We start from the raw sequence: 27893 nt of genomic DNA, 5'->3' as shown, positions 1-27893 counted from the left end.
TTTATTTTTCTCATGATAATCTTTTGCGTGGTTGCTTTTCAATCCTGTTACTTTTACCGTTTCATAGCACTGTCACACGCATGTATCTTGATGATATAATGTATAATGATGAAATTGTTTTATATTGTGGCTGTGTACAAATTTTCCTACTAAATACTTCCTGTTATGCTAAGTAACTTTTTCCGTTTGTGTTTAGTTATCTGTTAATTTCTTTTTCACTGTTATTTTTTTTTCTGACAGCTGTATAGTTTGCCAATATGGAGAAATTTTTCAATACACGTATGCATAAACATACTACGTATTGAATTGTACTCTATGCCCCCCCCCCCTCACCCTATGCCCCTTCTGGGGCTTGTGAGGTTCCTCAATAAATAAATAAACATTCACTGACACGGGTACTTGAGGAACGATCATAAGAGAAATCTTTAATATTTAGCAACACGTGCATAACAACTTCGGCATCCACCCTTGCTGCGGATGATGAAGGCATGATTCAGCATAAAATCGATAGCCTCTGTGGACACTTCTGGGGGACAACAAAATAACAGCTACGATGAAAACGACAAAAAATTGAGTAGCCATTCCACTCCGTGAATGTGAATGGCCAGATTTATCTATTACTGATTCTCGATGTGTATAAAAACGGCTCAACGTTATCTCTCCCTGGCAATACATCTAACTCAAAGAGTAAAATTTATGTTCACTTTTGTACTAAAAATAATTACTGTTGTCGCGCAGTCATTCACAACGCCTCCTGGTTTTAGTCAAACTGTCGAGGGCAACTTTTAACCCCGGGGGATGTTACCACCCTAGACTATATAATAATAAAGTTGAAGACTGAAGTTTAAAATCATGGTATGATATGGGACATGCTATATTGGGAAGCTCAGGGGTAACTTCGACCACTTGCGGTACTTTCAAGTACACATAAATCTAAGCAGATTTGTGTTCTTTGCCTTTAGCCCCCATCAAAGTGCAGCCACCATCGCAGGGACTCGAACCACCATCGCGCCCTCGAACTCAGCAGCTCGAAGCTTGCGTAATCACGTCCGAGAAATAAAATGAATAATCAGTATGAGTTTTGCACAGAAGCAGCGACAATGGCGCGAGTTTGTCACCGGGAAAACTCTTACATAGCCTTTTCAAGGAATGAAAAATAGAAAAGCACTGGGTAAAGGAATTACATTTCCTTTTTACATGATGACTGAGTTAGGCAAGCTGGACACATGTAAAGAATAGGTCTACATAATCAGAGCAGAAAGAAAGTTTCAGTAATATTTCCTGAGAAGATTGATCCTCCTCTCTAAAGCCTCACTCGAAAGCCCATCACATCAAACCAGCTATTTCACTTGATACATATCACATATTTTTCAAATATTGTCCCGTTGCCACAAATATTACTTTCGCCATAGCAAGCAACTGCAATATTACTGCCCTTTTTCTTTCCCTCTTTCTTGCTATCGCTTATCTATTCTTCCTTGCCGCCCCACATCACCATTAGGCTTAACAGCTCGAATTTACAATAATGCTTTTTTTTTATTTTCTGTCCACGTACGTTCGCGACAAGCTCGCCCTCGAATGTATCAACCCACGGATCATCTCTCTTCGTTTCCCTTTTTTTGCTGCCTCATCACCACCTTCTCCATCAAAGCGCTTTCGTCCCAGGAATTGTTTTCTGTATCACGAAATTCTTTCTTTTTCAGAGTTTTGTTTGAAGCTGGTATGTTCTTTCGCAAAACAGTGTTCTCGAAAATATTGCGAAATGACCTAAAAAGGCGTTTTGCGAAAAAATAGGACGCAAACCGTGATCAAAATGCGAGTAGGGTACCATGTGTCGGCATCGTGCAAGCGTATTCTGAAAATAGCATCCGATTTCCTTGCTATCGTCTTGATACTATACAAAAACGACACATAAATAGCCTGTAATAATGTGAAATGTAGAACCTTGCGAACGTGGGAAGAAGAGTATAGTTTATTTTATATATGTTTCACTGATAAACATTTCCATGTATATCCGCTTTCGAGCACATCATCGGGTGTTTGTAGTTTCTCTTTTTCATTATTCTGTTACCCTTTCCCATTCCCTCAACGCAGAGAGAATGAGAGAATTGCTTTAATGAAAAGCTGGAGATCTTAGACTGGCTATTCGCGTGGCATGATACTCCAGGTGCTGGGTGATGTTATTATATATGCACTGATAACGAAACACATGCCTACACACACACACATACGCACACGCACACATATAGACTATACTGTTTACAAAGTTTGGTTCAGGCTCGTGGCCCAGCGCAGTGTAACTAGCAAGACGCTTTGATATCCTAACTGCCGTTCTTTCACCTTCCTTTCCTCATTTTCCTGCACTTCCAGTAAAGAAATAGCATCTCTTTCCTGCACAATTGTATTCATATGCACCGTAATTACAATACTCGTGCCCGAAATGAGCTTAAAGTCACTAGGTGCACTTTACAGCAGATGCGCCAGTTTTAATTCTCGTTGTTACCTTGGTGTTCAAGAGCAGAACTTCTCTAAAAGATAGGTGCTCTTGTGTGTTTTTCAAAACGCATAGAATCCCCGGTGACCCTGTGCATTAGTACAAGCTGGCTACTAGCGCTCGGTCCACTACCAAGTCAAAACCCTTTGGTGGTCGGAAGAAGTTTCCTTTTCGAAGTCTTACAACGGCAAATAGTGGCTGTGACGAGGCCGCGGCTCTTTTTGCACAGGTTTCCCTCACCTGTCTCTTGGGTATGCTTCGATGACAGCGAGAACCAGACAAGAACTCAAAGGGGACCAGGCAAGTGGACGGGGCAGAGTCACAATAGCAATGCGGGCTCTAAGGCGCGGCTTCTTTGATGTATGTCGCAGACTCGATGCGTTTGTGATTAGATTATACACGCATTAACTTCTGTAGTTCTTGCTTGTTTATAGCCCCAAGCAGTTCGGAAAGAAATAATTAAATTCTGCTGCCGCATTGTTTACATTGTAATGCAAACGGTCGCTTCGCTGTACGTGGCTACAAACAGAGACGCTTGCCAGGAAGTGGCGGTATCTCTTTCAGAACAGGGGCGCACTCGGACAATAAGATGAACCGGGATACTTACCGCCTAAGTTACACTAAGATTTCCGCGCATTGTTTGCCTTCAACTTTACATCGAATCTCCAGCGTCGTTATAAATCTGGCACTTCATGAATGTCAGCGTATTTCTCTCGCGGTTGAAAGTAGTTCCCAGAAATTGTTAAGAACAATTGACAATTTGATGACTTGTTTTTGACAACGATGCTGTTTAAGCTAGCCGTAATGTGTCCGACCCTATACCGAAAAATAAACGGATATGTGCCACATAAATTGGGTAAATCCCACTACTCGCCACATGTCCACTAAAAATGAAGAAGACAACAGTTTGCCCAACGCTAGGGAACGGGAAAGGCAACGGCGGAGACGAGAAGACCCCAAAACAATGAAAGGCCAACGGCAACGAAGACGTTCCCGTAAATGAGGTAGGAACGCTTGGTTTCAACGGGAGTTTGTCTCTGGTTAGACAACCATGTCGTGTCTGTGACTGTATGAAAGATGCGAGAGCTTTGTTTCAGCTCGAGTTTCTGTCTCTGGAGCTTGGATATCCCTCTCGTGTCTGTGACAGTGGTTTAACTCGAACCTCTCTGCGCTGAGAATCAACGTAGAAACATCCTAGCATCACCCATCTAAAGCCTAACAATGATTGAGAAGCAACCTGTAAACCCTCATCACCTACTAAGGCCTAGAAACAACCTAAAAGCAACCAAATTATTCCTCACAATCGTCCAGTTTCACTGTTTAAAGGCTTGCGAGGCTTAGTCCTTAGCGCAAGCTTTATCACTTTTTTTTATGTGATGCAGTACAATCGTCATTTAGCTCTGAGTGCTCAACCGACACCGTAATATTGATGATTTCATGACAATGTGGCGCCTGGAATGCGCTTCCTATTTCAGGCGATATCCAGCCACGTCAGCATAAAGAACAATGAAGAGACAGACAGCCTCACAAAAAAACCCTTAAAGCAAAAAATATCATTGTTCGATACGTGTGTCTAAATCCTATATTCGGAATATTTTAACTTGCCAGTCTAACCATTGCGCGAAGGAGGGATGGTTTGACAAAGTTGAATCAGTGCAATCATTTTCATGTGCAACTGATTTACAAAAATTCTCTATAGAGGCATATCTCCCACGACACATTGACACGTTGATTAGCAGGCTTCGCCTGGAAGTAGCGTACACAAATAGTTTTGATGATGGTACACCGTCATGATGATTTGATCACGATCTTCTGCGGATATTGTCAATAGAAAAAAAGGAGTCAGCAAATAGACGCAAGAGCCAATTCGAAGTAAACTGGTACTTAAACGGCGTTACGCGCAATGCAAACATTCATTGTTAAATACTAGATGACAGAAATACGGACCAGGGCTTTAAGACTCTAACGTAATGCTGTGCCCCCGAGCTCTGTGCTTCGTTTACTGCTGGGTGTCATCTTGTTTATTCCGGGTCACCTAACGCTCGAACGCCGATGTAATTTGGGCGAGTCGCAGACAGTCCACAGCACGCCCCAGTTGGCAAACGAGAAATGTAATTTGCCCGCTACCTCTCGACCATACGCGAGCACGCATTAACTTAACGCACCTCTTCGCCCTCAGTTGACTGCTTGTGCGCCTGACTTCTCTTACATGCTCATGCAAAACTTTCGTGTGTTCTTTCTTTATGCGGGGCTTGACTCCTTCGAACTTCTTCTGCACAACTGCCACTTGCGTGCTGGAATCACTTTCTTGTTTATTTCCTTGGCTTTCATTAGTACAGCGGATAGGTACTACAATTTACTGCTGTCGTGTTGAAAGTTGGGTAGCTTGATAGTGGCGTGTTTGGAATCACAATAACGAAGAGCAAGATGAGATCGTTTCTTTAAATGCTGGTATTCCTTATTGGCACATTATTCAAAGCAACACACGACAGCAACGACACTGCGAACTTCCCAATTAGTGTAATGTAGTTTTGGTTAGCCATCAAAGCGGACGCCGCGCTGGCTGTGTGCTCGGTTGCTCAGGCGAAAGCCGCGCGTGTGACGGTGGCTGCGGCGGTCGCGTTTCTTTGGAGGCAAAATTCTAGAAGCCCATGTACTATGCGATGTCAGTGCACGTTAAAGAAGTTATCCGCAGCCCTCCACTGCGCCGCCTCTCACAGCATGTGTCGGTTTGGGACGTTCGAACCCCGTAAAGCCAAAGCAAGCAAAGCGTGTTATCGAGGAAACGACGGTTACTGAAGCGACGTTCTGTGGTACTAGTACAATTATGGTATCTTTAGGATATAGCGCGACCCGCGCGTCTTCGTGCACGTCAGTGTTGTTCATCGTTCAGAATTTCTGAATGCGTCGTACCACCTGCCTGTGAAAACAGTACCGAGAGAAAGAAATCCTAACTACTACGCCCGACTAGCGAGAACATAGTTAACGATATATCTATTATGCATTGTCATTTAAGGTTTTGATCACTAAGCTCAGCTGCATCCCCGGATTTACACGTGTTGTGCGCTCAGAGTTAGAAGCAAAAAGACCGGCAGAGGCGTCTTTCGTGAGCGTCAGTGTCGTGTACCATTCGGAAGTTCTGTGGACAAGAAATAAAGGTTCGATCTTGACTACGACGCTAGAATGTGACGGGAGAACAGCTAACGAGGCGTGAATTATGCAGCGACGGTACTCGTTCTCGATAGTAAGTTCGGAGTGTACGCGGTGTAGTATGCGAGTGGTGTACTGGCAATGTGAAGCAAAAGAAGTGCTGTGCAGAGACACTTGGCTTGCATGCGAATGCATGATAATGCCGTACAGTGTCGCCACGGCGAGGAATCGCTTGCTTCAGCGGCGTGAATATCTGCATACCTCGGCACAAGTTGTACTCTCGTCTTCAGTCATATATTGATGAGCTCGGACTATAGTTTGAGTCGCGCGTGTTGCACGGTAATGTTTTCTTCAGAAACTACAGAGCCCTGGGTACGAGGGCTATTACTTTCATGCGCATCACACATAAAATGTGTTTTAATACGTGCTGTCAGCGTTGACACAAATGATGAGTTCTTTTTTCGCCCCATGCGTAGGAAATCTCGTAGACAGTAATTATTCCATTGTGCGACAGCGGGAAAAGGCGACGAAAATGTGAATAACAATTACGTCGTAGGCAAACTTGGTCTGTTATGTTTATGCTTGGGCTACCAAAGGTAGCGCCAGGTACTCCTTCACAGGAAGTGCAATATCGAAAATTTTATGTAAAAATCGAGTACTGCCGCACTAAGAAGTATGAATAAATTTTTGAAACAAGGCGGGATCCAGGTTCATCCCACCAATTCGCAAGGCAATCAATAAAGTTAATTGATCTGAACAAAGGTACTCGCTTGGTGCAGGAGCATGTCGCGGGGACTAGTTGGTAAGAGTAATGATAAAAAGAGATAAAACTGCGCTTAGGAATAGGACGCAGGAAATGAGCTCCTGCCCATTTCTTTCTTGTGCCCTGTTCGCTAGGTGAAGCCGTGTTTTTTTTCCAGTGTGCCCTAAAGCAAGCGTAGCAAATTTTTCCCCGCGTGCAACGTTCTTTGAATTTGCATGCAGACTTCAACTTTCTAGCCAACGGCGGAATAATCGTGCAAATTTTCTTGTGAAACTCACTTTATGGCAGATTCCTTTTTCAAAAGTAACGTGTTCCATTCCAATAAACCCATATATTTTCGTATGGAATACATAGAGATTATATGTGTTTTTCATATATTTATAAGACATTCCATGCGAACCTTTCATATATTTGTCTTGTATTTTGATATGAACCTTACAGAAACATATGGCATTCTTGTAATGGCATAGATGATTGTTTCTGTGAGTTTGACACGCTGAAATGTTAACGCAGCAGTCTCACTCGCTGATAAGTGTTGGTAAAAAAATATGAAAAGCCATCCGTCATAAGTGTATCATGGCACAGCAGAAAAGAACAATTGCAAGGTCTAACAATGCTTTGCGTATAATCTTTACAGAAATTTCTGCCAAGGTTGATAAAGCCCTTGGTTATCTTGTTTTGACTTCAGTAGAGTGTAGCGAGTGAACGACTGAAGGAAATTTTCAGACAATACAACTCCTAAAGAGAGTACCTGACCTTGTAAGTACAAACCTGTGTTTCACGCGGATGTTTAATCTTTGCATTTTCTGTTCGCCTTCAGGTCAAGATGCTATGATATGCGATAAAGTGCAAACGCTGTTTCGCAGTGTATATATATATATATATATATATATATATATATATATATATATATATATATATATATATATATATATATATATATATATATGTATATATATATATATATATATATATATATATATATATATATATATATATATATATATATATGTTTGCGCAAACCACTTAATGCCGATACCAGGCAGCAAAGATGTGATGATGGTCGGATAAAGGAGACACAAATTACCTAGCACTTTCCATATATTCTGAACGAACGAGTCGTAGAAGAGTCACTGCCCGCGTAATATCGTGTGCAGATACCTTTGAATGCTCCTTTGGGCAATATATTCGTCTGTAATGCCTGCTCGAACAAGAGATCCCAAGAGGATAACTGAACGAAGCTAAGAACAGTTTGACCGGGGCATGTATTCAGTGAAAGGAAAGTTTGACTGACGTTTCCTGCTTTGCGCATTCAATTCCTCTTTTATGATCTGTAGTCTCCTATTCTGCTTTCGTGCTCTATTGCCTGTGAGAGGCAAATATATAGGCGAGACGGTTCTACTTATAACACTGAGTGTCGGCATACCATCGAGGTTGTAGCTATGTAATCACTGCTACGTCAGTGCGGCTGCCTTTCGTGCAATCCACGGACAGGCCTCTTCTGAAGGCTTCGCTACTCTCTTTGGTGCGTGATATCGGACTTCTCAGAACTTTATCGCAGAATTCTCTCAGCCTTCTGAGAGGCCGGCAGCTCAGACAACTATTTTCTAGTTCTAGTTATATTGTTGAGCAACCTGAGTTCCATTTCTAGTTCTAGCTACCAGGAGTGTAGGGCGCGCTAATATCAATTCTGGGATATATTCTCATCCATCACTTATCCATTAAGAGTACCTACTGTACCTAGTTAGTTCATAACTGCGTCGCAGAATGCCATCAACTGGCCACAAAGCAAAGAAAAGCAATGTAGAAAAGAAGACAAGAGTAACAGCGCTCTCCGTGCAACTTTCCTAGAGTACTTTCTTGCATTTCTTATTATTCCCTTACCCTGTGCTAGCATACTATGGCACAATGCTAATCTTCGAGTGGCGTGATTCTATGTGAATACAGATGAGTCGCATAAACGTTGTGAGGGACTGCCTAGTGTCTTATGTGTAATCCATTTCAGGACATTAGAAGGCAAGTGCTTCGCACAAAACCAGCTTGCTAACAATATGACGGATGAAAATAAACAGACGCATGCGTCTGTTTGTTCATTCATCACGCTGCTTAATGCTATAGTATTATGCTACAGTTAAAGCCATGTCATTTTATTATTCGCTTCTGCAACGTCGCTGCGCATGCGTGAAAACGCGCCCACATGCAAGCACTATAATATAAACAACGGTTGTAAAAGATGGCAGAAAGCTGTAATATTCCAAGCTCATTTATATGGTCTTCGTCGAATATCGCAACGGCTTTGCTATTCTTTGATATTCGTGTAGAACCTTATTACACGCTCCCGTGATGCAAACCTTGTACCACTACGCATGAAGAAGAACGTTAATACATTGCGACTATATCGACTGTAGCCTGTTGCTGCGCATAACAATCCACCACGAACATTGAGATGTTTACAGCGGCGAGTACTGAGCTTTTATTGAAAACGTCTCTCGCTCTGTAGACAGCTACTTAAACTCTAAAAATGCAATGCCGTTTGTGGACTTAAGCTCCTTGTCAGGGATGTCGAAACGACTACCTAGATTAAGGCGCCTCTATTGAGAAACCACCTGAAAGGCATATTGAAAGGCACAATTATTTATCAGATTCAGATTTCTTTTTTATTTGCTGGATAAAGTGAGGCTTACGTAGTCATTTGTATGGAAACAGTGTCTAGGAAAGGGCCGTTGATATTACCGGAAGCTAAGCTCGTTTGAGCGACGTTATATGAAACTGACTTGTCGAAGCAATAGGCCCGTCGCTCGAAATTGAGTTTCACCGGGGAGGGCACTTGAATAAACGTGTCGAGGAGTTCATGCGCCGGGGTACCTTTTTAAGCACACTCAATAAATCCTGAGATTTCTGGAAACTGAGCGTACCCTGCTAATGAAACTACCTTAGTGGACAATTTTTGCGCAGCAGTTACATTTCTAGACGCATGGGGAGAATACAGTGAATTTATTATCTGGGTGAATTCGGAGCAGGTGTTCAACAATGCACATAGTTGAAGCGTTGGTTCCAAGAAGTACAACAGCGGGATGTTGTCAAATTGAACTCGGGAGTTGGAGCTTTCATCTGAGGCTGGAGATTGCAAGTTTACCAGATTTAGAATAAACAAACATGTTTTACTTCATAAAAGAAGGCAAGTTCGCCAACAATCGAGATTTTCTTGTTCCATATTTTTTGTGTGCGTGCATTTCGACGCTACCGCTTTTGCATGGTTTGTAGAAACTACTTAGAATCTCCAGGTCTGCTTGCGACACTGTCCTAGTGTGAGAATGCAAACGAACAAGCGAATTAAATAGAATACAAAGCCGCTTAGAAAACAGGGAGGAATCTTCAAGGCAATCTTGAGACGTGCTCCTTGAGAATCTCCTGACGCCTTCGTTGCTAAGAAACCAGCTTAATCAGCTTAGCGACTCGCAATTCAGTCGGCTCTGTCGGAATACCTTTGTTTGTATATTTTTGCTACCGTTCTACCTATATAGCAATAATACTGATTTCTGCTAGAAGGGACTAGATATTTCTTTTTTTTTTTTTGAGAACGGGAATCTCATCAGAAAGACGCGGAATGGAGTAACAATATCGCGACAAAAGAAAGCGGAATGTTTTTGGCGAACGCTTCAAGAGGGTAGTAGACGATAGCAGAACGTGCATAACTGTGTGCCCTATTTCGTGACTATCCTTCTCGATGCTGGCCCTCAAGAAGCTTCAAATATTACAGTCCTCTCGTTCTTTGAAAGCGCGGTTGTCGGAGAACGCACTCTGCTTTTACCGTTATCTCATTACTTCAAGCTTTAGAATTCTTGGTGATATCATCAGACAGAGAGGGTACAGTCCTCTAACGCTGCCATCGAAGGCACACTCTATTACAACACGAGAGAAGGTACATAAAAGGATCAATCGCATTCAAAGAGAGCAGATGCACTGTTATCTTAACTCCATGCTCGTATCAGTGATAAGAAATATGAATAAGCAAATATTCATCATGTTTTCTTTATGCTGCTTTATATACTTTATTGGGAAACCTAAAGATGCCGTCTACTACATTCCAGCGTTCTCATTCAGTGCTAATGTAGAATGCTCAATTAACGTCATGCTTGGTAACCAACGCATTCACTTATGCACGGACTAGCTGTCGTGTGCGAATCACTACTTACCGACTTAATAATAAGTCCACTCTACCTTTTACTTCTAAGTTATCTTTCAAGGTGTCACAAACGTAAAATTGCAAAGAAAGCAGGACGAAGAAAACTACATACATGTATAAAACACACAACCCGCATCCTTCATAAACTGCAAAGGTGGCGCAGGGAAGAAATGTCATTGCAGAAGCGAATGAGACAAAATGACTGTCGCGACAGCTTTGTTCTGCCTCATTCTTGCCCATCATATTGCAAACCCGTAATTCAGGGAAAATCTGACGCACACGTAGAATGACAGTCTATGGCACCTCCTTGTTTGCAACTCCGATGCAAATCTCGCAGTTTATCATCGCGTAACGATTTTTTATTATATATTAACGGTAATTTATCTGTTGCTACTCCGCACAGATTTGTTTATCTGTTGCAGAATTTATCTGTTGCTACTCCGCACAGTGTCACCTTCACCTGTTCGCCAACCTGAGCAAAAATGAGCGTGACCCTGGGATCACAGACGTCTAACATTAGTAAGAAACAAGAAACAAGCGGAAAGACAGGGAGGTTAGCCAGTTCTTAGACCGGCTGGCTACCCTGTGCACGAGCTCAAAGTCTCTGATGCAAACGAAAGATGATCCCAACAAATATGGCGACTCCTATTAGGTGTTACTAGGTTATCAGGAGGATCACGTTGATATGAACTTCACTTCCCATAAGAAAAGTTGTCATCCAATCGTCTGTAACACAAGTCTAAAAGGAAAGCGACACATATTTTTCAGGTGAAAAGCGGGGGTGCGAACCTTGAACCAGGACAAATTTTTCGTCCACTCAGTCAGTCAAGAACTTTATTCATCGGTCCTGAGGAGTTTAGGCCGCCGGGGGATCCAGGGGGGATACCCTAGCAGCCGCTACCGTAGGCGACGCCCGAGTCGGGGCGGGAACGTGATGGCGTTCCGCCAGTTCTTGGGCCCTCTGGACTGCCTTGAGTTGTTGGTGGAGCTCGGAGCTCCTGAGTGCCTCTTCCCAGTCGGACTCACTGGTGAGAGGTCCCTGAGGTAACGCGGGACATTGCCATAGCATGTGCGAGAGTGAACAATAGAGTTCTCTGCAATCTGGGCATTGGGGAGTGATTTCTGTGTTGTAATGGCTCAGTCGGCCCCGTGATAGGTACGATCTTGTGTGTAGCATTCGAAAGGCTACCGCTTGCGCACGTTCGAGCGTTGTGTGTGGTAATGGGTATTGGCATCTGTTGTTGCCGTAGTGAGAGGTGATTTCGTGGAAGGTTAGTAAGGGGTCGTTAAACTGTATGTCTGGGCCCAGCTCTTCGGTGGCTGATTGATCGTCGCGGCGGGTGAGCTCTCGCGCTCGGTCATGAGCCGTTTCGTTGAGGTTGGGTTGTTGGGAATGGACGTCTTTGCCCATGTGGGCAGGGAACCAAGAGAGGCAGTGCGAACCCGTGTGCTTTCGTGTTTGTAAGATGTGGGCTGCTTCACGCGCGATGTTGCCGGTTTCGTAAGCCGTTTCGTTGTTTTCGTTGTTTTGGCTACGTCTTCCTGGAGTGAGGACAGTAGTTCGGTGAATGTGTTGTATGCGGTTGTGTTGTTTTTGCGGAGGGTGCGGAAGGCATCCCAGTCCGTTAGCGTGAATGTACGGGGTGGGGCTGTTGCGTTGGGTAGTTCGGTGCGTATGATGAAGTGATCGCTGCCCAGGTTCTCCTGCGTATTGGTCCAGACATGGCCTGTGACGTTACGGGTGAATGCTAAGTCAGGTGTATTGTCGCGGCGTACCGACGTGCCTAGTCTCGTAGGGAATCGGTGATCTGTAATTAGTGTGAGGGACAGGTCGTCTATTGCTCGCGTGAGGTTAGTGCCCTTGGCCGTTTCCTGGGGGTAACCCCATGACGGGTGGGGGGCGTTGAAGTCTCCCGCTATGATGAGCGGAGAGTTTCGCGCGAGGGTTGTGGCTAAGAAGCTTTTCATTCCGATAATCTGTATGGGTTTCCATCTAGCTTTGTTCTACAATAGGTGAATGGAAATGAGCTGAAACAATTTTTTTTATTCCTTAGCCGCCCGGGTCCGAGTCGTGATACGACGAGGAGGTGGGCGTTGGCTGTGGTTTCTCTACCATTTAGCCGAGCCATAAGCCGTGGATATCAGCGTGCCTTCTATTAGGTGCACTACAGTAAATGGCCGTTGAACAAGGTGTGGCAGAGCGCCCCTTCTAAGTTTAGCTTGCATAGTAAAACAGTTTACATGGTTTAGTCATGAACTTCGACTTAGAAAAAAAGCTTTTAGAAGGGAGGCTCTAAGAAAGTTATTATGTTGCAATTTTATTTATGCACGACAAACCGAGAACGTGACTTTTTTTGTAAATAACCCCGAGGAAGGAATTTATATGCAGTATACATCTAATACCATTAGTTAACTTCATTGTTGTAATCAAACTTTACCAGTATTGATAAAAAACTAATGTTTAGTTTTTATTCAAAAACCACGAGGCTGATATAAAAGGAACCGCTTCTAAACGTTCGTTTTTAATTTGAAGATTGACTTTTTTACGAGTAAATACTACAGCGAGCTCCCATTAAAACTTACGGGCATTGCATGATCCACTGTATTGCTCACTCTATGCAGTACAGGCTGCGGCCAATCGACCGTGATCAGATTTGTTCGAAGCGCGTTGAAAGGCATCACTCTGACATACTGTGTTCACTATACGCGTGACAAGCTAAGGAACGCAGCGTAGATAATTACTTTCGAAAGGCCTGATCTGCGCTGCCTCCTGGGTCATCAAGTTAGCGTTGCATGCAAGGTTCATTACAAGTCTTCGATGTGACGCGTGAGAGCAGGCCGCTGCTTCAATATTGCGACACATCGCGGTACGACATTCCGCGAACTGCAGCTAGCGGCCGATGTAATATTGACAGCATGCTGCTAATGAAAGAACGCACGCACGGCCCTTTCGCTCGTCTTCCAGACAGGGACATGTGCGTGAAGTCGCGTTATTCTGCGCGGCAATGACGGCGACTCACACGCATACTCAGGGTATTGGGACGTTTATTGAGGCGAAAGCCTTCGAAGCCTTAAATGCCACATCTGAAGGTCGTGGGATTGAATCAGGAACGCGGAGGCCGCATTTATATCGAGGCAAAATGCGACAGTTCCGTGTACTCAGGTTTAGATTCACGTTAAATAACCGCAGGTGGTCGAAACTTCCGAAGCCCTCCGTTACGTAATTTTTCATTATCATATCCTGCTTTTGGAATTTATAGCCATACAATTAGATGTCTTATTAGGCGCGAAAATTTACCGTCGACATCGGCGGAGTCGGCGCCAACACGAGTGATGCGAAAAATCATCACTAGGGGACGTCACCATTTGACACGTCCCTCGGATGGTCGTTGGTTTCATATGATCAAAGGACGTGCACGTGAGAGCATATTTGGCTGCCATATGTTGTATTAATCCACTCATTGTTCTTTTCGGTAATATCGACATTCAGGTCACCAACTAACAGAAATGATCTATTCTTGTACTTGTCATAATTACACAATGCCGTGTCAATGAATGTGTTGATATCCCCACTCGACAAATTGGGTGCAAGGTACATGGTCATGATGATGCATCCATGAAAATCGATGGCAGCATATTCACCGTTGAGGCTCTGTGTCGTTGGTAGTAGTTTCAGATCTTGTGCCTTTTTTGTTTGTTTGACGTATACGGCCACACCACCTGCAGGACGCTCTGCATCATCGATGCACGCGACTGGAAGGAATCCTCTGATATACGGTCTTTTGGCGTTCCACGTGTCTGTAAGGCAGACAATGTCCACCACAGTAAGTATGGGGTCCCGTTCCGCATCGTCCACGTGGGCATGCAAAGATCGAACGTTGAGGAGGGAAATGGTAAACTCGTTGGTAGAGTCAACGTCTTCTTGCAGGGCTCGGAAGTAACGCTGCGTCAACGTGGGTAGTCGATGTTGGTGTGGACGTTGAAATTCGTTCAGCATTGCCCTATCCTCGTTCTTGTCTTTATGGTAGAACCTGTGGTTCGCCTTTAGCATTGGTAAGATGCGCGCCAAGAGGGAGCCTCATGGCGCATTACTTCTGAAATGTTGTCTTCGGGCGTCGTTGAAAACACGAGATGTAGTAAAGAAGAAAGAACGCCACACAGGCGAACACGCACGAGAGTCTCACTCGTGAACGACGTCTTCTTCTTCTACTGCATACCAGAACGCGCGCTTCTCACGAACTAGAGGTGGCTACTACAAACAAACAAACGGAGGATGGACAGACCCACGGCATAAGGAGCTTCGCCCTAAAAGAAGATGGCTGTCGCTTTCGGCTCATCTTACGTGATTGTATAAGCAACTCTGAGTTTTATTGTCACGCGCATACAGTTGTTTTGATTTCACATAGATTACCAACGCTTTCTGATCGCTGCGCGTTTTTGATGCCTAATATCGAGTCGTCAAGCTCATTACCCAACATATTTTTTATGAATGAAGTGTCGCATGATTTCAACTGTTGCATGCACTGCGCTCAAGGACGAACAGGTGTTGCAACGGCACGAGTTGATTCTAAAGCTCCGCTTTGAATGGCGGTTGTTGTGTGACAGTTCCTCGCTTCTCAGAATGAAATGTGAATGACTTAGATGTCGAGTATGAGTTACTGATTAATATGAATTTTCAACGTGCCGACAAATAGGAGCCAGATATGAGTGATAATTATTGGGAGTTAGCACAACCTTGAGCACATGCTCTAATTCAGCGACAAGCAATGATGGATGAATAGACGGACGGCGTTTCCGTCCCGTTTTCGCTCATGGCAGTCTCATTTTTTTAAATTTAACGTTACAGCTAAGTCGCTACACAATTGCTGTTTGGCGCGTGCTTGATCATGCAGTCGGCAGATGGCGGTCGAATACATGAACAGTCTTACGCTTTTACTTTGTAAAATATGAAACGCTACAAAAATACATGATTTCGGGCTCATTATATAGCATGCTGCAGATTTCAAGCCTAGAATTTTTTCAATAACTATCGGTGTTTTTCTTGAGATCTTCGTGCATTTTCTTTTGAGCGGTCCGCCGATGGCATGGAAACCGCATGACAATTACCCGGGTGGCATTTTGTCTACGACAACACGAAACACCCTCGGTAGGGCAGTTACACAGGAAGACCTATAATACGCAAAAGAATAATCAGATACGGAGACCGTCAATAAACCTCTTCAACCTGTCAACCTCTCATCAACAGGCACGGCGTATTGTAACCGCCACATCGAGATGAAAGCCCGGAACACGCCTTCCATGTGCAGCATTTTCCGTATTTTATCCAAGGCCTTGTTTGTGCGCAAGCAGGTGATGGACACACTGCCGGCTGTGGTCGAAAGCCGTTGTTGAAGACTTCCTAAATAGGTACAGGTCTCCGATATGAAGAGGCTCAAGGCCGAAGATAGAAAAATACGTACACAATAAGAGGTTCCTTGTTACCGGAAGCAAGAATATTTTACCCTGAAACGGCAGCGCAAGACACCCTCAATCACTGTGCACCGTGCAATAGATACGGCATGGTGCTTTAATACGAGCTAATGGTCGAATGGTATTGATAAATAGTCTTTGAAGATATTGATCGTGGACGCACGAGCATGACCTTTGCCACTAATAGAGCCCGTGAGATGATGAAGTGAAGATAGTACGTGTCCGGACACAATGAATGGGCTATCCTTCTGCAAAGTGCACTGCGTTACTTGAGAATAATTATAAGAAGCATTCGTTATGGAACTGCGCTACACATCTTTCATCGTTAATTGCTACTTTTCCAGTTTTCGTAGTCTATACGCTTTTCATAGCATATTTAATAATAAATATGTTATGACAAATATGTTTATAATAAATGATAAATGACAGTTATACGTCATAGATGCTTTGGAATATGATGTCAGTTGGTCCTTAGATGAACTAACATCCAAAAAGATGAACTAAGGACCTGTATGATTGTTCTTTCTTCTCTTAAGCTAAATTTTCATTAACATAGCTTGTTCTAAATAACATTAAAGAAGCAATATTTATTACCGAGAAAGAACGAAACGTAGCTTCAGCCGTGCACTCGCAGAGTTGCCTGGAGAAGAGACGTGTTATATTGTAACAGCTTTTGTGAATAGCAAGAAATGGTTTATATTTGTTTACTTGGTCCAATACATTCTGCTTATTTTGTGTTTTAGCTAAACACCAAAATTTCTGAAGGCATTTTAAGAATATATTGTGGTGCTCTATAACGTCCTTTAATATAGCGACTCACATGGAAGAACACAACCTCAGCTGGCAAAAGAGAGCTTGTGAATTTGCACTTCTCATAACATCGGAAACCGGAGGAAAAAAGGTGGTCATAATGAACGTCATTCAGCTGATGATGTAAATGCGCACTTTGAACAAAAGTGCTCTGATCCAACGGAGATGACCGAAGGCGAACACGGACAGAGCGCGCGCTATCAGCTGAGGGTTTACTGAGCAAGCGAATATATATACTCGCGAATATATATACAAGTGGCAGAAAAAAAATCACAGCATATCCACGGAGTGAATGATGATGAGTGGGCGAAGCTGCGGAAGTTCATCGGTAAACCGTGAATCTTCCGTGAATTCTGCCCAATACATCATCACCGACGTGAGATCGGACGCGTTTATACTAAAGGTTCGATGAGTTATGACGACTTGCAGCTCACTTTAATTTTACATGTACGCTGTGAATTTTCATTGTTTAGAAAACGATTGCTTTAGAAAACATCTGGCGTCTTTTGTTAAGCAGCTGGCGTCTTTTCGTTTTGCTTTAGAAACATCTGGCGTTCTTTCGTTTTGCTTTTACAAAACATCTGGCGTCTTTCGTTGGTTTATTTCATCAATCAACGGCGTTTTGAACAAAATTTTTATTGTTTAATCACGCACAGGAGAAGTCTCACCAGGCACTACCTTGGAGGTAAACAATGGCTGCTTATGGGAATGAGAGGCAGAAGAATTCGGCTTTTAGTTAACGCGCACGCTGCGAATTTTATATTGTTCAACAATGCACAGGAAAAATCTTCCACCGGCACCACCTTGGAGGTCAAGATCTGGTACTAGCGTTACGACTGGTTACGCACTACGACTACGACAACTACGAGGGACGAACGGGTGCCGCCTTAAAGGCCAACTCCGGCGATTTTTCGAGGTCGATGGATCTCAATGAAATTCGCTGGGTACGTTCCTTTGAAAGTTTTCGTCATCTATGTCAAATTACAGGCTTGAGACACGCGCAGATTGTTTGCAAATGAATTTTAAAGATTGTCTGCAAACGCCCTCCCGGTTTCCCACAATTATTGGCAACATTGCGTCTGTGACGTCAATATTGTTAAGGCGACGGAAGTGACGCAGCCGAGGGCACCGCTAACTGTCAGTATCAGACGCGGCAGTGTCAGTCGCAGACATTACAGCTGATGCGCGGCGTCCTCACCTCTCCACTGTGCGCCTGCTCGTCCCGGCTTTCATACTCCGCGCCGGCGTGAGCGGCATACCTTGCACGACTTCCGGTTCGTAACAACTACTACGTCATACAGAGACAGTACACTCGGTTGGGTTTCGGTATTGCGCCTTTTTGCTTATTAAAAATTACTTTCGAATTTGCTGAGCATTTCTGCTATCAGGCGCGTGACTAGAGTGTCTCAGGAACATAAAAATTCGGCAGATCCCACGCACTGTGGGAATCGATGTAATGCGAAGCAGCCAGCAAAGAGCTGCATACATCGCCTTGTTTGTCTTTGAGCCAAATGAAATCATTCATGCCATGGCATCTAGTCCACCATATATCGCATGTTTGCCATGCACGCGTGCATGCACAATCTAGTATACACCATGCCAATGAAACGCATATTCTGGTATATAAATGCATGACCTGTCGTTTATGTTCATCACGCACTCGTGTCATGCCATACCAATTTTGGTATATATCACGTTAACAAAACGGCCGGAAGCACACCATGATAGTGGCATGTAAATAATACCGTACATGACATGCATAACATGATTCGCATGTTAAGACCTCTCATTTATGTTCGTCATACAGTCACATTGCGCAATATCAATTTAGGTATATATCAAGCGAGCGAAATGGCCGCGAGTGCACCACGAGTATAGCATGTAAATCATGCCATATATGACATGCATGTCATGATTTTCATGTTAACACCTTTCATTTACGTTCGTCATACAGTCGCTTCGCGCAATACCAATTTTGGTGTATATCAAGCTAGCGAAACGGCCGCGAATGCACCATGAGCGGGGCATGTAAATCATGACATACATGACATCATGTCACGGTTTTCATGTTACCACCTGTTATTCATGTTCGTCATACAGTCGCGTCGCGAAATACCAATTTTGGTATATATCAAGCTAGGAAAACGGCCGCGAATGTATCATGAGTGTGGCTTGCAAATCATGTCGTACATGACCTGCATGTCATGTTTCCATGTTACCACCTCTCATTACGTTCGTCATGCAGTCGCGTCGCGCAATACCAATTTTGGTGTATATCACGCAAGCGAAACGGCCACGAATGCGCCATGACCATGACATGTAAATCATGTCGTACATGTCATGATTTTCATGTTACCATGTCTCATTTACGTTCGTCATACAGTCGCTGCGCGCAATACCAATTTTGGTGTACATCAAGCTAGCGAAGCGGCCGCGAATGCATCATGAGCGTGGCATGTAAATCATGACATACATGACATGCATGTCATGGTTTTCATCTTACCAACTGTTATTCATGTTCTTCATACAGTCACTTAGCGCAATACCAATATTGGTGTGAAACGGCCGCTAGCGAACCATGAGCGTGGCATGTAAATCATGTTGTACATGATTTGCATGTCATGATTTTCATGTTACCACCTCTCACTTACGTTCGTCATACAGTCGTGTCACGCAATACCAATTTTGGTGCATATTGTGCCAGCGAAACGGCCGCAAGTGCACCATGAGTGAGGCATGTAAATCATGACATACATGTCATATATGTCATGGTTTTCATGCCAACACCTGTTATTCATGTTCTTCATACAGTCACATAGCACAACACCAATTTTCGTGGATATCAAGCAAGCGAAACGGCCACGAGTGCGCCATGAGCATGACATGTAAATCATGTTGTACATGTCATGCATGTCATGATTTTCATGTTACCACGTCTCATTTACGTTCGTCATACAGTCGCTGCGCGCAATACGAATTTTGGTGTACATCAAGCTAGCGAAGCGGCCACGAATGCATCATGAGCGTGGCATGTAAATCATGACATACATGACATGCATGTCATGGTTTTCATCTTACCAACTGTTATTCATGTTCTTCATACAGTCACTTCGCGCAATGCCAATTTTGGTGTATATCAATCTAGCGAAACGACCACGAGTGCGCCATTAGTGTGGCATGTAAATCATGTCATACATGACATGCATGTCATGATTTTCATGTTACCATGAGTCAGTTATGTTCTTCATACAGAAATGTCTCGTCATACCAGTTTTCGTATATATCCCTTTATTTAAACGGCCGCGAGCTCCCAGAGACCATGTCATGTAAATCATGCTGCACATGACATGCGCGTCATGATTTGCATGTTAGGACCAGTCATTATGTTCGTCATGAATTCTTGTCACGTCGTACCAATTTTGGTGTATATGAAATTAATGGAACGGCCGCAAGAGCCTAAGGTCGTGGAATGTAAATCATGCTATTCATGACATGCGTTTCATGAGTTTCATGATATGACCTGTCATTTATGTTCGTAATAAGGCCATGTTATGACACACCAATTTTGGTATACATGTGATTAACGAAACGGCCAGGAGAGCACAAAGTCGTAGGCGGATAGATAGATAGATAGATAGATAGATAGATAGATAGATAGATAGATAGATAGATAGATAGATAGATAGATAGATAGATAGATAGATAGATAGATAGATAGATAGATAGATAGATAGATAGATAGATAGATAGATACGCTCAAAGTCGCAGAAGTTAGCTAAGAAATGCTTCGCATTTAAAAGCACCATTACCCTAACATGGTGAAAAAATCGCCGGAGTTGGCCTTTAAGGCGCTTCGCCCCTAAAAACATACGCAGAAACCGGTTGACAACAGTGAATGGTGCGCTTTCGAGAGATAATTCTCAGCAGTATTCAACGTCATGGATGATATGCGACGTATTATTCTCTCATGCTGCGTAGGACTCATAATTTTGTTTACCTTTTCCAGATTATTGGCACGCGACACACCTAAATTATCGCTGAAATTATCTACTTACGGTAATTTTAACGATAAAAATATCCGTAGCACAGAATGACCACCGATGTTAATAAACACTATACACAGACGAAGCAAGCTACATTACGCGTCCACTCGCTCAGCGGCCTTTCATAATCTAAATACGTAGTAGGCGGCGGTGCATTAAGCTACAAGATATGCACGATACTTGGGCTTACTCCCGTACCTCAATCGAATGCAACTACATCCGATGAAGGGCGCCGGTAATGTAATCTCGGCGCACTGATGGCCTACACGTGCTCTACCTTGATTACTTGTGGTAAGCGCGCGAGAGGTAATGTTCTTACGCTTCGCTCGAATCATGTTCCTATTTGCCTATCTGTCTGTATAATATAATCAGGTATCTTCTGACATATTTACGAGCCTTTCGTGATTGCCCCTCCGTCCGCCTGTCTGGCAATGTAATTGTTCAGGAAGAGCTCAATGTGAGTCCTGATTGTTCTGTAGTTTTATCCATTGAAACTTCAAACCTGCAAGATGAAACCGGCGCATATTCATCGCCTCATTTTGAGCGAAGCTGGTCCGTCGTTTCTAGACACGAATAGACGAATGAAAGGAGGTCTCTTTGTTATTAATTCACCTTGAATACTGTATGTTTCAGAATAACAAGAAAGGGATATAGACTATCGCTTCGCACAATTCGCTGTCAACATAGACTTTTTATGTATTCTTTGCGAATGGCTAATTTGTTCAAGCCATTTTTAAGGAGTAAGTATTAGTGCTTGAGGTTTTTCAGGAAATAAAGCTGTTGACTACAACGTTGCACTTCCTCGAATATGAAAAGTCAAAGATGGGTACAAATAAAGCCAACTTGTCAATATGCAGCAAAAGTGCTTTCGCAACATGTGAGTTTTTGACAGTATAGTTCTTATTCTGTAAGTGAAAAGAAGTGTTACAGTTAGAGGTTAATATAAAATGTCGCCAAATTCAAAAATATTCGGCGACAATATTAGCCTAAGCGCATCTTTTTAAAAAAGGCTTTCGTAATATAATTCAGTAAGCGTATATTGAATTCAGTTAGAAATGAAGTGACGTTCTTGAATGCTATAATTTTACTGCTCCAGTTTTATTTTTTCCTTTAATAGTAAACCAGCACCTCATCTGGTAAAGTTTGCTAATAATCTGATGCATCAGTCGGAGGAAGAAGAAATATATCGAAGGATAGGGGCGTTAGCCAGTTCTCAGACCGGCTGCACATTTCAGCAGTCGTAAGGACATGGTTGTGTCTGCGAAGGTTCTTCTACTTATTCGTCCGTTGAAACCTCATTTCCTCTTCCTAGGTACATGATAGCCAACTCGAGAGTTGCGGTTAATCACCCCGTGTTTCCATTTGCTTTCTCTCTCTCATAAGCCCTGCATATGAAAAGTACGCACAACTCCAACAAGGACAATAGGGTAACATACGGAATGGGTCTTATAAAGATACAAATATACACAGTCCACAGAAACAGGAACACAATAGGTCAGCAAAAATTTAGCATAAAAAAACGAAATCGCACATCCGACAAATAGCTAACCATTGTGGCCCTGTAGTCGGGTACAGCTTAAAAAGTTCGCAGACCTCCCGCTCAGATGACAGAAGCGCGGTGACCGGTCGCGTCCGCGACTAAAGAGAAATACCCCGCTCATGTACTCGGCAATGCTCTCTGAAGGCGAAGTCACCATCGGTCCGGCTCGTGACAACTGTCTGGAGCGCGCGCCCGTTGGTGCAGGCTTCTTTGCATTCGCCTTTGATGACGATATGCCTCATACTTCTAAAGTTGTACCGCACTACACATTAGAAGTATCATAATATTACACAAGTCTATTTTTCAGCATTGTTAGTACACGCACGAATGCTACATATCGGGAATTAACTTGCTGAAAACTGTAAATGTCGCTGTCAAAGCTCACCGAGCCATCTAACTTCATGCCTTTAATACTTCCTAGGCAACGATACATATACCCAGCATGCGTCAGTCTACTTTATTTCTCTCAGGAATAATGTCGTGAAGTCGCCACTAAGTCTGCAATATAACGTATAATTTTGCGCACCTTAGAAATTGAAGTGCGGTTGAGTAATGATTGGGTGCAAGATATGTGTCAGAAAACTGTGGGATTAGCACCTGTATTTGTTTTTATGATGTTTCAGGTAGATGTCAACACGTGGCCTATACATGAAAGATGATAAAAACAAATTAAGCAAACAACAGTTTAATTATGCTGTTAATTATTACGTAAGATCATGTTTTAATTATCACAAGCCAAACACGACACCCTAGAATTGTCCTGCAGGCCAATCACTACATTATAATTCTGCTTCTTTGGATTATGAAACGGTTGAATATTACATGCCTTTTGATGGTCCAAGGGAGATGTACCGTTCCACAATTTTAGCACTACTGCCATTTTTCATGTTGTCTTACAGCAGTATGACTAAAATAAGTGGCAAGCAGTTGTATGACTTGCATTATTTGCTGTGAAGAAGCTCCCGCTGGAATCATGCGCTGACATGCTATGCAGTAAAGCCGAGGCAAAGGAAAACTTTGTACGAACTTGTGGTTGTTCAGTCAGAAAATTTTTTCTCGCTTAAAACAAAAACTACTCTTTTCAACCTTCCTGTACGTTATACCCACAACGCACGCTACACAACCACGCAAAAGCCACATTTGTATTTGGACCGCTACATTGACAAAATGAAGCCACAATATGGATCAAAATGCTATTTTTCTCAACTGTCACAATATTCTGGCAATGTTCCTGCTTCTTTCTATTCAGCAGTACTTTCATCACCCATTATATGAATCTATAAAGCCCAAATTGTGAATATATAGCTCGCGGAAAAGGTGTACTCTTTCGAAAAAACGCTAAACATGCAGCATTTTGCGGTTTTTTGTCAAGGGCAAATATAATTAGAGTTACAGCATAAATAAATAAACGATCATAGTCATGAAAGATCAGCGCCTTGAGATTAGGAAAAAAATTGTTTCGTTGTAATGGCTGAAACCAACAATTTTACATAAATTATTTAGCGCTGCAGAGTTTAACTTCCGTGTTGTAAGTTTGAAGCCCCCGTCTTGGCAACAAAAAGTTTTTTTGCAGATATATATTGCCTAAAAACTACTTCTGAAATTCACATATGCTAGCACGATTATTTTCAGCATGATCGGTGATGGTCGAAAATTTACCTATTCCAATAGTTCTTAACAATGCTTAGTAAATTACAAAAAGAAAAAAAAATACTGGCGTAAAACTTTCCCATTTCAACGCGGCAGGACTAAAGGAAGGATTTCTTGTAAATAATTTCATTGCATTTGCCCGAAAATAACAGAAAACTCGCCACGTTCCAAACGCGGAATATGTGGTCTCGAACTCTCGGTTTCTGATTGAGTCCAATTTGGGGGCAGCGTTTTCATGGGAACTGCAGCACAATGTGGGAAACGAAATTAAATGAGGAGAGCGCTAGTTCAAGTGAGGCATTCTTTAACGAAAGTGCAAGAAAAGAGGCAATACCAACAGACATTTATATGTGTGTCTCGAGCGTCTTCCAAGCTTTCTGTTTATGCCTATAATAAAGCTTACTTGTATAACGTAACGTACCGAATAAGTTTAGACACGTGTAACCCGCGTACACATCACACGACCCCAGCTTGCACATTTCCGGAGCACTGCGCGTGAACATAAAATTGAAAAATGGGGAACTATTCTAATACTTTAAAATTGAATGGCTGAATAACTGAAATAACATCACTGCCCAAACACTGAGTACAGATGGCTAACCAGCGAAGCTTAAACGTGCGGCCCTGGTGTTTATCACTGGGTTGGTTAATCCCGACGGTTCATCAAAGGTTTTTCTATTGGTTAAATCTGCCCTGAAATCTCAAGCAGTGTTTCCCGCTCATGTGTTCCCTTCTCAACTTTAGGTGGCCCAGTGGTGATTAGTGGGATTTGCCCAATTTCTGTGGCACATGCGGCATTGGCCCGCAGACTTAATTTTTAGTTGACCATTGGGGATTACTGGGGCTAGCCCGATATCTGTGGCAGATACGCACTTGGAGTTTTTGCGTCCATAGGACGGACGAACTTTTGTTTCGCTAGTCATATACAGCATGGCCGTAAATAGAAACAAGTTGGAACGGATTGGTTGTGCAAAGCGCAAGAAGACAAACACCCTCTGCAATAAGGAACCTTTAGTCCCTAAAATTCTGAATAAGTAGCTCTGTAGAAAATGCAACAGAAAGCGCAGACAGCGTAAAGAACGTTAAGACGAGAGTTTTGGGCTTCTTTTCATCGCCTGAAATATTACTTTTTAGAGCGAAGTATCTTAAGGCGGAGCTCAATCCGGTGGTGGTGGTGGTGGTGGTGGTGGTGGTGTGCGGCGTGACCACCCTTACTGCGCATGCGCATACCCTCTCCACACACCTCCTCTCTACTCACCCACTCCCCTTCCCTTCTCCCCTTCCCCTCTCCCATACCCCTCTCTCCTCCCCCTTTCCACTCTTCCTCTGAAACGCGGGCTAGACATGCCGAAATTCTCTCCTGCGCAACGCCGCGATGAGCTCGAGCGCATGCGCGTCCCCTCCCCTTCTCGCTCCCCTCCTACGCTGCCCCCCTCTCGCCCGCCTGTCGACCGCGTTCCCCGCTCGCCCTGTGAGAATTAACGGCCAGGCTAGATGGAAGACACGACGCGCGTAGCGTCCCTCTTCGCGTTCCACGACGCGAGGTCGGTAGCATGCCCAACGAACGCCAACGGAAAGCGATCGTGCAAGTGCTCCGGCTTCGCATCGCCTCATGGTCCCCTTTAGCGGGAGATGGTGTAATTTTGTTTCCCAGGGCCACGCAGAAATATAAGGGAATTGACACTGCGATGAGTTTATTTTTTGTTTCAACACGCCCCGTTAAGACAGCTTTCGAACAATGCCTTATTGATCATCTCGAAGCAAACATCCACACGCCAAAATATCACTCGGCTGTGCGTTAATTAGCTGGTGTAAACGTTGTCATAAGTTTGGGGTGAAAATGTAAGCAACGAAACTTTCTCTGCTTCACATCTCTTGGTGTTTCTTCCCTCTCGTACACCTTGAATGGAATAATAATTGCTCTTATTAGTAACTGCGGCTTCACGGCAAGTTTGCTTAGCGAACCAGATGTACGATTGTGGCCGCGTTAGATTCACAAATGAGACCATGCGCTATTAGGTCATGCATGTTCTAAAATGTCACGCTGCGAAATGGACGGGAAAGACAAGTCGGCGTCGAAGGTCATTATTGTTTCTTCATGACTTCACCTTGGACAAAGGATAAATGAGACTACCTTGGGCCACATGGTCGGCTACCACAATCTCCTCTCAGTCATGCGTGCGGATCGCATAGCAGTTTGCTCCATTGAATCGCGGAATGCAGTGCGTTCGATTACGTCCGCACAGAACATTAGCCCCAGTACTTTCCGAGCTCGTGTTATCGCGCACCGATATTCCAGGTCGAAGCGTTAGTGCGGTGGAAAGGCATGCCATTCTTCCATACAGTCGCAGCACATCGTTATGGTCAAAGCTAGAAACAACTGCCTATCAAATAGAGAATTCGAAATTCACAAAGCTTTAAGAGCATGGCGTAACTGTACAGTGCACTGTACGGTTATGATTAACGAATAGCAGAAATTATATTGAATGGACTTCTAATTAGTTGCAGGAGAGATGTGATCTATAGTTCCCTGCGTAGTCATAAAAGGCTCACTTCATCTTAAGTATTGCATACAGTGCAAGCTCGTTCATTCAGATTTCGCGGGACTGGAAAAACTGTCCGAATTACCCGAACGCTAAATTGCCGAAACTATTAAGAAAACAATTAATAAATGTGCTTCATCAATGTACTGTCATATTACTGAGGGAACATAAATCCAGTAATTATTTTGCATAAGAGCAGTGCAAAAGCCACAATTTTCGCTATTTGCGACTTCGTTCGCAATGTGAACGAGGCTCAAGACCCCGTGTCTTAAGCCAAAACGTGCTCTGAACCCATACCTTATTACGTACCAACAACGTGATGGTGGATGGCAAGCACGTCTTTCTGAAAGCTAGCGATCGTTTCGGCTGACCCCGAACGCCGTTTTCGCTGCTTTGCGTCGCATATTTGCGGCGCATCATGCTTGGCGAGCTCCGAGGATGGTCCAAAATAACCAGACTGCGGCCAAATATGACCGAATTAACGACAGTTTAATGCCATTGAACAATGTATATGCTGGCTAGTACCAGAGAACACGTCCGAATTATCCGATTTCCCGAATTAGCAAGTGTTAAATTAACCAGCTTTCAATGTAGTAGGAAAATATGTATATTTGGAAAGGCAGAAGAACGGTAAAAAGTGTAAGTGATTTGTTTGAACTTTATAAGACTAAAAACTCTGTGGGTTTGTTAGGCGAAGTGCTTATATGAAAGGGTATTATCAAGGAAGCTCACGCTGCAGTGAACAAGAATGGGCTGTCAGAAGGTATGAAAAGTAAAGATAATGTGTGCGTTATTCTGCTTGACATTGTTGTAGACTAAAACGCACAAGATAAATCGTTTAGTTGAAAGAATGCATTGCGTAGTATGGTTAGTTTTGAATGTAGATGAAAACATTAGCTTATTTAAACCATCAATTACTGTGTATTGTCTCAAAACGTAGTTTCAATGGGCTGGTAAACAAAACCTTGTTGATTAAGAAAGCCGAGGTACAGGTTCATATTTTCATTTTGCCTCTGGCACGTTAGCCGCATGGATGTTAAGCCATGGACTCCACAAAATTTTCGAGCAAATTTCATACACATGGAGGTTTCATAAAAAATCTATATATAATATATGAACGGCCGAAGGAAGTAAAAGAGAAGGCAGAAAGAAAATATTGATAATTCTTGGTAAAATGTGCCGTTTGCCGTTCATATTAACTTGCAAGCGTAACGAAGATTCCTCTGACGTTCGCCACGAACAGTG

The sequence above is a fragment of the Rhipicephalus sanguineus genome, chromosome 11 (assembly GCF_013339695.2).
Source record: "Rhipicephalus sanguineus isolate Rsan-2018 chromosome 11, BIME_Rsan_1.4, whole genome shotgun sequence".
NCBI lineage: Eukaryota > Metazoa > Arthropoda > Arachnida > Ixodida > Ixodidae > Rhipicephalus > Rhipicephalus sanguineus.
This window is presented reverse-complemented; position numbering follows the sequence as displayed.